Source organism: Protopterus annectens, chromosome 6.part1 (genome assembly GCF_019279795.1).
Source record: "Protopterus annectens isolate FY-2018-M chromosome 6.part1, PAN1.0, whole genome shotgun sequence".
Lineage (NCBI taxonomy): Eukaryota > Metazoa > Chordata > Ceratodontiformes > Protopteridae > Protopterus > Protopterus annectens.
This window is the reverse complement of record NC_056738.1, coordinates 497319128-497334241: the sequence shown is the minus strand read 5'-3', so window position 1 is coordinate 497334241 and position 15114 is coordinate 497319128. Positions and strand designations below refer to the sequence as shown.

Genomic DNA, 15114 nt, shown 5'->3' with positions numbered 1-15114 from the left:
AGTGATGTCCTTCTGTGGGTCGAGGACATTCAGATTTAGCCCGGTTTAAATTGCTGCTTAATTTTGCCAACAAAGCTAGAAGAACTCAAAGCAAAGGTATCCAAAAGTCAGATCTTCCCCACAAACAGGATTGTGTTTGTGGGGCTTTGCTGGACTCATCACTTCAGAGCCTTCTTTCCTCTAACCGTTTTCTCCACTTTGTCTGTCTTCACCGTGTTCCATGGTATGTCCAATGCTGTAGACATTTTTTGTACCCTTTTCCTGGCTGATACCTTTCAACAGTGAGATCCCTTTGGTGTTTTGTAAGCTATGCAAACCATGGCTTTTGCTGTAGCAGGCAACTGAGTAAATGTCAGGAAAATCCTACTAGGACAGCTGAACTTTATTTGGTATTAATCAGTCTCTCTAATTGATGGCAGATGTGTACACAAGAAGACTGAATGCTGTAATTAAATCAGTAGGTGCTTCAAAGTATTAGTTTAAGGGTGTGCACACTTATGCAACCAGCCTAACAGATTTTTCAATTGTATTGTACAGGTTATAGGTCACTTTAAAGGTGGGAAAAGTTTTGAAATGATTTATTGTGGTTTCTCTTTTTTAATATATCCCACAAACCTGACATTTTAACAGGGGTGTGTAAACTTTTTATATCCACTGTAGATGTACGTACTCTGCAACGTATGATGTTATGTGATCCTATCTCGCCTACATTCTGCACTGATGGGTTCGGAGCCGATCCCTCGGCTCTGACTCGGCATGCTTATGCTATAGAGCGAGGCCTCTTATTGGCTGAGCTATCTTTATCCCAGGATGCACCACCACTAATCCCCCAGATCTCGTTTGCCGCTAACAAGCTTAGACATGGTCTCAACTTGGCTGGGCTAAGTACTATTTATTTAGGCTTTTTCCTGTCACAAATTTCCTTACTTTGAACCCAAAAGCTGTTTTAACAGCTATTGTTATATAAGTGTGATTGGTTAATTTCTGTTGCGAAATTCGTGATTTTTTTAGTCAGGGAAGGTTTCCCGTTTTACTTAGAGGGGCCTTCCCCTGTTGCTTTGCTACTAGTGTCTCTTTCTTGGGTCAAGTACCCGTTTAAGTTAGAGGGTCTTGACTCTCTTTCTCTCTTTCTCTAACTGTTTAGTGTTTAAAAAAAAAAATATTTGTTAAATTTGTTGAATTTAACTTTACCTTTGACTAAGTTTAGTATTTTTCACTTGGGTTCTGTGGTAAAACAGTTATGTCTAAAGAACACAAACCCTCCGGGTTTAAGAAGTGCACGAGGTGTGGTTTTAAAATGTCCATAACGGACGACCACTCCTCGTGCGTCTATTGCTTAGGTGCCAAGCACCTACAAGAATCGTGTAGTGTGTGCCACGCTATCTCATCAAGAGTCCTCCAGGAGAGGAAGAACAAATTAATCCTCAAAGGATTAATCAAGCCTTCCTTCGAGGAGGCTTTATCTTCCTCTCCGTCTAATTATAAAAAGAAAGCGTCTGCTCCGACCAGTCAGTCGGAACCGACCGCTAAAAAATCTAAGCAGACTTCTCCATCGGCTCCACGGACCTCGGAGCCAAGGTCGGAACGGTCTGCCTCGGTGCCTCCAGCCTCGACTCCTCTGGTTTCGGAGCCGAGGTCTGGGGCATCGAGAGGCGGGTCACCCTCATCGGCTCCACTGATATTGGAGCCGATAAGGGTTACTGGCTCAGACTCTTCCCCCTTGGAGCCGAAGTCCTTATCGGCACAGAGGGAAATTTCCTTGATCTTCCTCGGAGCCGATAGTTGTTGAGTCCTTTCGGAGCCGGTCCCCGAGCCCTTCGGAGCCGATGGAGAAATCGGTTCGGGCCCGATCGGTATCCTCTAGATCATCCAAGATGTCCGATTCGGACATCGACAGGGTGCTCCTTCGACTCTTCCAGTCTCCGGTGTTCCAAAAGCTAGTTTCGGCTCCAGCCCATTCGGCTTCGGAGCCGATGGTCCACTCCCCTACTGTGGTTCCTCCTCCAACAGCTTCGGCACCGTTGGAGCCGGTGCTGGTGGAACCTTTGGAGGTGTTAGGGTCGGGCCCGACCCTTGCTCCAACTCCGGCTCTTGGGTCGGAGTTCAGTACACAGACTTCTTCCTTCGGCCCTGGGGGGAGGCTTCGGGATTGATGCTTTCGGTCCCAGGTCTCCCTCTTGGTGCGTCGGCGCCGTCCACTGTCGTGCCCACGGAGGTGGGACCCTCCCAGGATTCTGGTGGTCCCGCCTTCAGGGCTATGAGGAGTGCATTAGCCAAATCTTCCTTGGCTACCTCCACGGTTTCCCCAGCTCCTTCCCTGCATACGGAAACTGGGTTGTTGGCAGTCCCCCTGTCCTTAGACAGCGGAGCCCCGGGGCATCAGGTTACCCCCGCTGGGGTTTCTCCCCCTCCTGGAGGTCCTTCTGAAGCCTCTTCGGAAGAACCCCCCAGGAAAAGATCGTGCAAGAGGAAGCATGTTGACTCCCCTGATGAGTCTCCTAACATCCGACACTGATCTCGATGATGCAGAGGGGTCCCCTAAGTCGTCCTCGGATGATGTCTCCTTTGCAGACATCCTTGAAGCCCTAAAACAACGAGGCGGCTGGCAGTCCAAACCTCCCTCTGCTGATAAGTCGGTGTTCCTGAAGGCCTTCGGGGCTCAGCTCTCCGCCTCCTGGGTGTCTCTGCCCTTCGATGAGCTCTTGGATTTGATCTGTCGAAGGGCGTGGGAACACCCAGACTCTGTGGAACCGGTGCCTGCTCGTCCGAATAAGTTCCTTCGAGCCCCTGAAAAAGAGTTCCTAACAAAAGGTGTGGCTGCAGATGCTTTGGTGGTGGCATCTGCTACCCAGCAAGATGTAGCAGAGGCTTCGATGTCCGTCCATCCTCCTAACAAGGAGTCTAGGAGCATGAATCGGTACGGAAAGCGCACCTCAGTTCAGCGGCCTTTACACTGAGGTCCTTGAACTACCTTACACACTTTACCAGATTTCAGAGGGATCTGATTAAGGAGCTATCCGATACCCTCTTGGGTAACCTGCCTGAGGAGCTGGCCCAGATGGTTGGCTCTCGGCTGGCTACAATGTCGTCCATTTCGAACTCGTCCATGAGGCTCATTTCTTATGCGGCCGAAGGGGCGAGTAGAGTGGCGGGTACAGGCATTGCTCTATGGAGACAAGCCCGGCTCCGCCTGTGTCATTTCGCGGAGGCCTTTAAGTCTTCCTTTGCCGACGCCCCCTTCGATGGGTCCTCCCTGTTTGGACCCAAGGTAAAGGACACACTAACCCGCTGTGAACAGGAGGGTAAGACTCTGACTGCCGTAGGGCCACGATTTTCCACTCCCTTTCAGCCTTATCCCAAGGCTAAAAGAGGTGGGAAAATGTGGTTCCGTAGATCTCAGAAGCCTTACCCCTCTCAGCAGGAGGATTCCCCTTCCAGAGGAGGGGAAATTCTTCCGGAAGACGCCGTCCCAGAGGCGGCAGAGGCCCTCGCAACACTGGAGACCGCAAGTCCTTTCGTGGCTCTTCAGCCTTCCATAGGCCCTAAGGGATTGCCCGGCTGTGCAGCTCCGGAGCCAGTCGGGGGTCTTTTCTCGAAGCACCTAAAGGCCTGGGAAGGTATCACTCAGGACCGATGGGTGCTTCGGATTATAGCCGGAGGTTACTCCATCCCATTCTCTCACCCCCCCCCCAGCCCAGAAAAATCCCGGACCCGCCACCCAGTCAACGGGATATCGCAGCCTCAGAAGTTTCAAAGCTGCTGCAAAAAGGAGTCATCCAACTGGTCCCCGCAGACCAGATCGGATTAGGGACTTACTCAAGATTCTTTTTGGTGCCAAAAGACCGGGGACTTGAGCCCCATCTTGCACCTCAGCATCCTAAACCGTTCAGTCAGAAAGTCCAAGTTCCGAATGGTCACCCTACAAACCATTCTCCCATTGCTGGAGAAGGGTGTTTGGATGTGCTCCATAGATCTCAAGGACGCTTATTACCATATCATGATACATCAAGCGTCCAGGAGACATCTGCGCTTCAGCCTAGGAGGCAGTCATTTTCAGTTCTGTGCGCTGCCCTTTGGTCTCACCACAGCCCCCAGGGTGTTCACCAAATGTTTGGCGGTCGTGACTGCTCACCTGAGAAGTCTAGGATTCCAGGTGTTTCCGTATCTAGATGACTGGCTCCTAACTGCCACCTCCAAGCATCTACTATTGCGGAGCCTACAAGCCACTATATCACTGGGCAATTCCCTTGGAATCACCTTCAATTGGCTGAAGTCTGTGTTGCTGCCGTTTCAATGCATAAGATTCATAGGGGTAGAGATAGACTCAAACCAAATGCGGGTCTATCTACCTACAGACAGGATACTAACCATACAGGCTCAAGTTCGAGCCTTACTTCCCAGATCCAAAGCCCCAGCCAGAATGGTCCTGCAGCTATTAGGATCCATGTCTGCCACTGTTCTTCTAGTTCCCCTGGCAAGGTTACACATGAGAATTCTTCAGTGGCTTCTTTCAGCTCAGTGGTCCTTCCAGGAACTCCCTCTGTCACCTCATATGGATCACGGAATCTTGCAAACGGGACCTTCGCTGGTGGCTAGTGCCCTCCAACTTGGATCAGGGACGACCCTTTGTTCTAGCCACTCCGGTGGCCATTTTGACCACGGACGCCTCCCAGACGGGGTGGGGGGGCATTCCCTGGGCAGGTCAGTCCAAGGCAAATGGCACTCGGAAGAGACTTTGCTTCATATCAACGTCTTAGAAATTAGGGAAGTGCTTCTGTCCCTTCAAGCCCTTCACGATTATCTCCCTCCGGGCGTAATTGCTGTTCACTCAGACAACATGTCAGTTGTCTGGTACCTGAACAAACAGAGAGGGACCAGATCCTATCCTCTTTGCAGAGAAGCCATGAGAGTTTGGGAATGGGCAGTCTCGACCAAACGCTTCCTAGTGGCTACTCGCATACCGGGCAAGTCCAATGTGATAGCCGACAGATTGAGCAGAACCATCCTCTTTCCTCATGAATGGTCACTGAATATAACAGTGGCAAGTCAGATTTTCAGCAAATGGGGAGTTCCGTGTTGCGATCTCTTCGTGACTCCTCTGAATGCAAAGTGCAAAGAGTTCTTCTCCCTAACCCCGGCTCCGGGGAAGAGCCCCATGGACGCATTAGTCCATCCTTGGCCCACCGGCTTGCTTTATGCCTTCCCTCCAGTTCCTCTCCTTCCCAGGGTGATTCAAAAGGCATCTCTCTTTGGGAGCAAAATGATCTTAATTGCTCCTTACTGGCCTCGTCAAGTGTGGTTCCCCTATCTTCGGAGACATGCTCTGGAAGGTCCATGGTTCCTGGATCAGATCCCAGACCTACTTGTTCACCAGTCGGGACTATTCCACCAGTCCCTACACACCTTAAAATTGACGGCTTGGCTCCTCCTCTTCCGACGATAGTCAGGAGTCCTACATTGGATCCAGATGTTGTACACATTATCTTCGACCCATAAGTCGGCTACAAAGAAACTGTATTCTAGCAAATGGAAAAGATTTGCTATTTGGGCTCAACTCCGGGGCCTGGACCCCATTTCTATTCCCGTAGCAGAGGTACTAAAATTTTTGACTTCTCTCTTCAATCAAGGCTCTTCAGTTTCTACCATCAAGGTACAATTGGCACCAATCTCTAATTTTCATGAATCCATAGACCCACCTTTAATGAGCAACAGATTGTGTAAAACCTTCTTGAAAGGTGCTGCTCTATTAAGACCTCCGATTTCTCATCCTGCACCTCCATGGGATCTCGATATAGTGTTACGCGCCTTGACTTCTTACCCCTTTGAACCGGCAGCTACATGTGATGTAAAGTTCTTATCATGGAAGACAGCCTTTCTGGTGGCGATTACTTCTGCCAGAAGAGTATCAGAGCTTCAAGCTTTGTCTGTAAAACCCCCGTACTTGGTTTTTCACAAAGACAGAGTATCCCTCAGGCCAAATCCTTCCTTTGTCCCTAAAATTTGTTCTAGTTTCTGCTTACAACAATCGTTGGAGCTTCCAGTTTTTTTTTCCCAAAATACTCTAACAAAGCGGAGTTCATATTCCACACACTAGATGTCCACAGACAGTTACGTTTTTATTTAGACAGGACCAGACAAGCAAGGAAAACAGATCAGTTGTTTGTATCCTTTGCAGATAACAAATTGGGCAAAGCTGTCACAAAGGTCACTATTGCCAAATGGATCAGGGACTGTATTACTCAAGCTTATTTTTATTCTAATAAAGAGCTTACCACCTCTGTCAAGGCTCATTCTACAAGGGCTATGGCTACTTCGATAGCATTTCATTCTAAGCTTGCTATTAGTGACATTTGTGCTGTGGCTACATGGTCTTCCCCGCACACCTTCATTTCCCACTACAAATTAGATGTGGCATCTAGAGGACGAGCTTCATTTGGTTCCACAGTTCTCAGGAGTGTTTTCCAATAAGCCACCCAGGATTTAGGTGCTAGGGACGCTGTCCCATCAGTGCAGAATGTAGGCGAGATAGGATCACATAACATCTTTTAGTTATGTACTCACCATAACTTCAGATGTTTGGGATCCATCTCGCCTACATTCCTAATAACCCACCCTCCTTCCCCCTTCCTTGGAGATCAGAGGATATCAGAAGGTCCGAATCCTGTTTCATCTTGAAACATCTAACAATGTTATATAATCTAGTTGTGCATGAATGCGGACAAACAAGATCTGGGGGATTAGTGGTGGTGCATCCTGGGATAAAGAGAGCTCAGCCAATAAGAGGCCTCGCTGTATAGCATAAGCGTGCCGAGTCGGAGCCGAGGGATCGGCTCTGAACCCATCAGTGCAGAATGTAGGCGAGATGGATCCCAAACATCTGAAGTTATGGTGAGTACATAACTAAAAGTTTTTGTTACCGTGAAAAACAAAACGTGCAGTAATGTGTGCTATTGGTTACCAGTAGATGAAGGAACCTTTTGTCTTCACAGTATCTCCTTCCACCTCATTTTGGTTCTGATTTAGCAGTCAGTTGAATGGAGCTCGCAAATTACTTTGATAAAAACCTTTACAGCTTATGACTTTTTTGCCAGTTTAATGACCCTGCTGTTGGAAGAAAACTGAATCTAGTATGCCTTGGCGTTACTGTATGTGTGTGGAAGGGTTATGTCTGATCTGATTTAATTCACAATGCTGGCATAACGTGGTTTTTCAGACGGCTGCCTGGTAACGAACTATTGTAGACAGTTGGGACATTGAAGTATGCTGTGATTCTTGGTTCAGGAGGGGTAGTTTTTGTTGAACTGTTTCAGGAATTCCGGTTGTGTGAACAGACTTTATTACTGTAGGTTGACTCCTCGCCATGTCAAATAGTGGTTTGGCCAACCTAGGAGGAGAACTTGCTGCTAATTTTGAGCATTGTTCCCTTGGTTACTCTGAAGACAGTCCTTTTGTTATGGTGAGTACCTCGAACAATTGTGTGGCTTGTCAAAAATGACACTGCTGTCATTGAATGTTGTACTTTCTAAGATTCAGTGCAATGTGTTGCTTATGATTCTAGAGCAATTCTGCTTTGTCATATTAGATTGTCTTTTCTGTGGTATGTTTTTTTTTTTTTTTGTTTTGTTTTTTTCTAGGCTTGCTTTTCACATCCTTCACATAAATTGAGGTTAACCATTTGTTTTGGAGGGAGTGCTTATTTTTAGTGTTTGCTGCTAACAGTGATGCCTTGTGGATGGGATGAGATCTGATTTTTGATTACGGGGTGCTGGTTCTGGCTATTGCTTAACTTCAATGTAGAGTTTCTGTTGTCTTCTGAAGAAATTGGAAAATGTTTATAGTATATATTTTTAAGGTAGTTTTCTGGTTTGGAGGTGGGTGGTGTACAGTTGAGAGGTGTATGTATAGTACATCAGATGCTATCAAAACTCTTGAATGTTTTGAGGTATGTCCTGTTTAGTGTGTGGCGGGTTTGCATCAGTTTACTAAGAGTTCTTGTATAGAAGGGTATTCATTAAGTTGCCTTGACTTGCAGCGTTTAGTGAGCTGTACAGCAAGTGAAACATGGGATAAATTTTGTCATATTGCATTAGTGCCACTGAAAGTGATAAGATTTCAAAGCCCTTGTAAAGTGGGCTTTTTGTAATGCACTTTTGTGAGTAACAACTTTTGCTGTTGGCTATAAAGTGAATTAAATACAGAGCAAATGTACTTACAGCTAAGTGTAACAGAGCAAAGCAGCACTAATACCTTTTGTTGGAAGCTAATATTTTGCTGGCCTGTGTATTCCGTTTTGTGAAGGTTTTTCATCCCACTGTATCAGCAGATTTGGGAGCACAATCCCATCGGAAAATATTGATAAGTTGTCCATCTCACCTTCGTTCTTGCTGTTTTGGGGTTCGGAGCCGATCCTCTGCTCCGACTTGGCCGTCTTCTATAGCTCGAGAGCCGTTTACTGGCTCGAGGCTACCCCTTATTCCAGAATGCCCAGCATCATCTAACCAGATCTCGTTTGCGGCTTCAGCTGCGAGGTTGCTTCATTACTGCCTTAGGCTTAATATAGTTTTTCTATTATAATTGTTTGTTCTAAAAAAATTTGTCAAGTTTTTGTCTAGATATATTATTTTATCCCTTATCGCTTTTTTGTGTGTTGGAGCTTTGTTGGCAGTCGCTGCATAACTCGCAGGCCTTTCCTCTGAAATTGTTTAGAGTCCCCCCCCCCCCTTTTTAGGATAGCCGTTTAAATTAGAGGCTTTCCTTTCTGTTCCTTAACTGTGAAAAAAAGTCTTTTTTTTTTTTTTTTTTTTTTTTTTTTTAGTTGTATATATTGTTTAGGCGCAGTTCACCTGCAGGACTCATGTTCTATATTTCACGCTTTTAGTCCAAGGGTCCTGCAGGAGCGCAAAAACAAAATAATCCTTCTGGATTATTGAAGCCTCAGGATTCTCCGGCTAAAAGTACTCAGCCAGCCAAATCCCCTTAGTCTGTCAAGCCGTCGGCTCCACCTTTGGAGCGGACTCCTTTACTTGACCAACCAAGTATGTCGGTGCCGGGTGGCACTGACAAGGCAACTCTCAGTTGGCTCCATCTGCTATTTTGGAGCAGTCTCCGAGCCATAACAGCATGAGGTCTCCATCCTTGGGAGTCCATCCACTCAGCACCTCAGTCACCCTTGTTAGAGTAAAAGTAGCCATCATTCTTCCCACTCCTCTCGATCCTCTAGATTATCAGATCATGATGTGTAGAGAGTAGTAAATAGGTTGCTAAGTCAGGCACTGGCAAAAATTCTATCCAGCCCACCTAAACATGTATCTGCTCCAACCGCCTCTATTTCTGTTCCTCCTCCAACTACATTTAGCTCTGAGCCGGAGACCATGGATCTGCAGGTAGTAGAACCGTCGGCGCCAATCATCATCTCTCCTTCAGTTCCGACGTCTGCTCTGATTACCTCGATTGTACCTTCTATCGAGGGGTCTGGGCGTCGAGGCTCTCTCGTCAGCTCCAAGGGGGGGTGGCATCGGACCCTTGTCCGACCCCGTTCTCCCCCTCGGAGCTTCGGCGCAGGTGAGCTCAGCTCCAACATCGGCCTCTGAGCCATAACCCTCGATGCAGAGAAGGACTCCTGTTTCTTCGGAGCCGGAGCTTTCTCTGCCTAGAGGTCGGGATGCCTTGGAGGTCATGTGGAGTGTGCTGTCCCCCGAAACAGCTCTACTGCCATCTCCATCGGCTCCTCTCCCCCATGGTGTCTGTTCCAACCTCTACTCCTCCAGACCCCAAGCGTAGGGAACCTATGCCCCAGTATACCCGATTGGGTGATCCCTCTTCTTCCGAAGCCTCCCCGGAAGAAGTGCAAGAGGAAGCACACAGACTCCCCTGAGTCTGTCACTTCATATACAGACATGGATGAATCAGAAGGGTCTCCAAGGTCCCCCTCTGAAGATGTTTCCTTTTTGGACATCCTTGAAATGCTTGGACAGAGGAGGGACTGGATTTCCCTAGCCCCAACCGAGAGTGAGTCTGTATTCCTATACACATTCTGTTCCTGACCTTCCACCTCCTGGGTGTATCCTCCTTTTGATCCACTCATGTCTGTAGTGGCTCAAAAGGCTTGGTCAGCTCCAGATTCTGTGGAACCTACTCCGAGGAGACCAAACAAATTTATTACAGCCCCCCCCAGGACAAACAATTCCTCTCCAAAGGTGTGCCCGTTGATGCCATGGTGGTAGCAGCCACCAAGAAAGAGTTGGCAGAGACCTCTTCATCTGTTCATCCTCCAAACAGAGTCGCGGATGATGGACAGATGTGGTAAGCCGTTTGCTTCAGCGACCTTTTCAATGAGGTCCCTGGACTATCTATGCCATTTTACACGTCTTCAAAGAATTCTCCTGAAAGAGTTTGGAGATATTCAAGATCCTACAGCTGAGGGAGTACCAGCCAAAGTAGTTTCTCAGCTTGTGACTCTTAATTCCATAGTCAACTCCTCAATGAGGCTGATTTCCTATGCAGCCAGTGGAGCGAGCAGAGCCGCAGGGACAGGTGTGGCTCTCGGGAGACATGCTTGGGTGTGATTTGTCAGTTTGCGGAACCCTTTCGAGTGTCCTTCACCAGTACTTCCTTTGATGGCTCCTTTCTCTTTGGGCCTCAGGTGAAAGACGCATTGTTCAGGTGTGAACAGGAAGGCAGGACTCCCTCTGATGTGGGAGTCCGGTTTTCCACCCCTTCCAGACCTTATCCCAAGAGTCAGAAGAGCAGAAAGATGTGGTTCCGAATTTCCACCCCTTCCAGACCTTATCTCAAGAGTCAGAAGAGCAGAAAGATGTGGTTCCGAAAATCCCAGGGACCCTTGCCTGACACACGTGATGACTTTTCCCCCAGGGGCAGAGGGGAAAACAAAGATAACAGATGCCGCCCTCATGGCAGAGGGGAACTGCAAAACCAGGGTGACAGAGAAACCTTCTCTGCCAAGCCCTTCCAGCATCCCTGAAGTTGCCAGACTGCTCACCTCTGGAGGCAGTCAGGGGAAGACTTTCACTGTACCCAAAAGCCTAGCAAAATATAACGAGACAAATGGGTACTATCCATTATGTCCAGAGGTTACAAAATTCCCTTCCATCAACCCCCCCATAGAATCAAAAAAAGCCAGTCCCAGGTGTCCCACCCAATCTAAGGGATCAAGCAGTCACAGAAGTTTCAAGACTGATGGAAAAAAAGAGCCATTCAAGAAGTCCCCGCAAACCAACTAGGATCCGGAACTTACTCAAGATTATTTTTAGTACCAAAAAAGACAGGGGACTGGAGACCAATACTGGATCTCAGCAGATTGAACAAACTTGTACAAAAAGAAAAGTTCCGGATGGTGACACTGCAGTCCATTTTCCCTTTTCTGGGTCAGGACATTTGGATGTGCTCGATTAGATCTTCAGGCCGTGTACTACCGTATCAAAATGGACAGACACTCCAGGAGATTTCTTCACTTCCGGGTAGGGGCCAGTCATTACCAGTTCAGAGCTCTGCCCTTTGGTCTCACCTCAGCCCCCAGGGTGTTCACCAAGTGTATGGCAGTAGTCTCGGCTCACCTGAGGCGTCAAGGATTCCAGGTGTTTCCCCCTCTAGACGACTGGCTCCTGACTGCTACCACCAGGCATCAACCCTTAGAGGCACGGGATTATACAGTCGCATCATGCACTCAACTAGGCATTACAGTAAATTTTGCCTTGTTGCCCTGTCAGTCTGTCACATACAAAGGAGCAGAATTAAACGCAAGAAATGTTTGCAAGATTACCACAGGAAAGCATTTCCACTATTTGCCAACAAGTGTTAATTGTAATACAGAGCAAAAGGATTCCAGTCAGATATGTCCTCAAAACTCTAGGCTCCATGGCAGCTGCCATTCTTCTTGTCCCATTAGCACATTTCCACATGAGAATCCTTCAGTGGCTTCTTTTCACGCGGTGGTCTTTCTAGGAATTACCCATGTTTCACATGATCCTGATCACAGAAACATGCAAAAGGCACCTTTCTTGGTGGATGGTCTCCCCACTAGTAATTCAGGGCAGACCTTTCATACAGCCCCTACGGTAGCCACGGTGACCACGGACGTCTCCCTGATAGGATGGGGGGGAGCATTATCTAGGCAGGGCAGGCCAAGGCACTTGGCAACCTCACGAGTACCGTCTGCATATCAATGTCCTAGAAATGAGAACTGTGCTCCTAGCGTTGCAAGCCCTTCAAGACTCTTCCTTCTGGGACCATTGCAGTCCAAACGGACAGCATGTCAGTGGTGTGGTGCATCAACAAACAGGGTGGGGCCAGGTTTTACCCCTTGTGTCGAGAAGCACTCGGACTGTGGCAATGGGCGATTTTCCTCCCAATGTTTTCTGATAGCAATGCACATCCCTGGGAAATCCAACATCATAGCGGACAGGCTCAGCAGAGCTGTCCTCGTGCCTCACGAGTAGTCTCTGAATCAGGAAGTTGCAGGTCTCATCTTCCGCAAATGGGGACAGCCTTGCTATTGCCTATTTGTCACCCCTCTCAACAACAAATGCAGCAGCTACTTCTCCCTGCTTCCTCTTCCAGGTCATATACCCAGAGAAGCTCTAGTCCACGATTGGCCTCAGGGATTCTTTTATGCTTTTCCCCCTTTTCCCCTAATACCAAGACTCGTACAGAAAGCAAAATCGGTGGGTTGCAAAATGATCCTCATTGCCCCATATTGGCCTCGACAGATGTGGTTCCTGTTCCTGCACCTCCACCTTCTGGATCAACTGTGGATTCTGGACCTGGTTCCATATCTTCTGATTCATCAATCAGGTGGGTTGCACCAATCCCTTCAAACTCTCCAGCTCTCAGCTTGGTTACTCCACTTCCAATCTTAGCCAGGCTTTCCAGCATCTCCCCAGCAGTCCATGATATTATTGTTCCCTCGCATAAGTCTACTACGAGGAAAACGTATGCTAGTAAATGGAAACTGTTTTCTTACTGGGCAGAATCTAGAAATTTAGATCCTTTCTCGGCCCCAGTCAATGAAATTCTTAAATTTTTAGCACAACTCTTTCAGTCTGGTGTGGCTTCCACTACCATTAGAGTACAACTAGCTGCCATTTCTAATTTTCTTATCGGTATGATTAATTCTAGCATAATGTCTCAAGCTCTGCAAGGCTTTTATGAGAGGAACATCTCTTCTTAGACCCCCAGTTAGAGATCCTCCTCTTCCTTGGGATCTCAGTTTTAGTTTTAGCTTCCTTAATTTTGCCTTCCTTTGAACCGGCAGCATCATGTTTCCTAAAATTTCTTTCTTTGAAGATGCACTTTCTGGTTGCTATCACTTCAGCTAGACGTGTCTCAGAACTTCAAGCACTGTGTTCATCCTCCTTACCTGGCGTTTCACAGGGACAGTGTTTCTCTGAGGACCAGTCCATCCTTTATTCCTAAAGTCTGCTCAGAGAACAATTTTAAATCAATCCATAGATCTCCCAGTTTTCTTTCCTAATCACAGCAACAAGGCAGAATACAAGCTCCACAATTGGATGTGCTAGACAATTGCGTTTTTACCTCCATAGAACTAAGTCAGACCAGTTATTTATTTCTTATGCTTTCAACAAACAAGGCATTTCAGTTTCTAAGGTGACATTAACACTTTATCTGATACTATTGCTTTTATCAGTTACGAAATAGAGCTACCAGCTAAACCAAAAGGTCATTCCACTAGAGCATTGGCCACCTCTGTAGCCTTTCGGTCTAGGTTGCCCATAGACTCTAGCATTAGCCACCTCTATAGCCTTTCAGTCTAGGTTGCCCATAGACTCTATCTGTGCATCACTTGGGCAAACCCTCAAACTTTTATCTCTCATTAGAAGGTGGATATAGTCTCCCGGAGCAGAGCTTCCTTTGGTTCTACTATTCTGAAGAGTCTGTTCCAATGAACCACCCAGGATTTTAGGTGCTAGGGACACTGTCACAAACAGCAAGAACGAAGGCGAGGTGGACAACTTAACATAAAGCTACCATAACGTCCCATGTTAGTTGTCTTCATCTCGCCTTCCTCCTTGCGTCCCTCCCTCCTTCCCCCTTCCTAGAAGATTGAGAGGAGTTCCTTCTTGTTTTCACTGGCTGAGTATCTTTTATTACTTCACATGCCAGCTAATTTATGACCCTTTCCTTGTTTAGGTGTATTGGACAACCAGTTTTTAGGTAACTTGTTACTCTACTTATGTCTAGTGTGCACCATCACAAACGAGATCTGGGTAGCCGACGCTGGGCATTCTGGGATAAGGGGTAGCCTTGAGCCAGTAAATGGCGCTCTAGCTATAGAAGATGGGGCTCCGAACCCCAAACAGCAAGAAGGAAGGCGAGATTAAGACCACTAACATGGAACATCATGGTAGGTACATAACTTCTTTTTATATGAATTCTATTTGTAAAATAGAAAATTTCTTCTATATATGCTGTTAAGCATTTTTCTCTACAGTGCTGAACTTCTGGATTCTGAATAAAGAAGTGGAGGGGGGATGAGTTCATGTAGTTTTATCCCCCCATAATAAAGTACCTTGATAGTTTAACATTTCTCTGACATTGTTGAGGTTTATTTTGTAATCTGTTTTACTTTTACTTTCACTTGTTCTGCTTGTTGCTTGGAGACCAGTTGGCGTAATACTTTCAGGTGGACATTTTCAGTCTGTCGTACTTCAAAGTTAAAAATTTGCTTGGTTTCATCTCTAAAGCATTACTGTTGGCTGGCTGACCGACCCTATGAAGTATGTACAGAGTACATTTCTTGAAGCACTGTAATTCTCATCAGTACTAGTTTGAACTGTTCAATAACTCTCTTGGTGTACTTTTCAGTAGATAATTTAAAAGCATGAAAAAAGTCAGAGTATGCAAGATCGTTTTGCTAGTTCTTTTGGCAAAGGGTTTTAATCCTGACTTTATTCTAAAATGTGCTTCATCCTGTTCTTTTTTCATTAAGGTTAATATTGAAGAAGGACAATGCGGAAGAAGTCATTTGACAAGTTTTAAAAATGAATTATTTGAAGCTCAGAAATAATTGAAGCTGATTTGAAAAAAGAAACTATGCATGCTAATTGTACAAGAAGTCTCACTTGTAGAGTGTTGAGC

General features: G+C 46.7%; 1 protein-coding gene across 3 annotated transcripts in view; it reads left to right on the top strand.

Moving 5' to 3' along the window:
* TRA2B (transformer 2 beta homolog) overlaps nucleotides 1-15114 on the top strand; it is a 668812-nt gene that overhangs the window by 39912 nt on the left and 613786 nt on the right. The gene's annotated exons all lie outside the window — the stretch shown is intronic.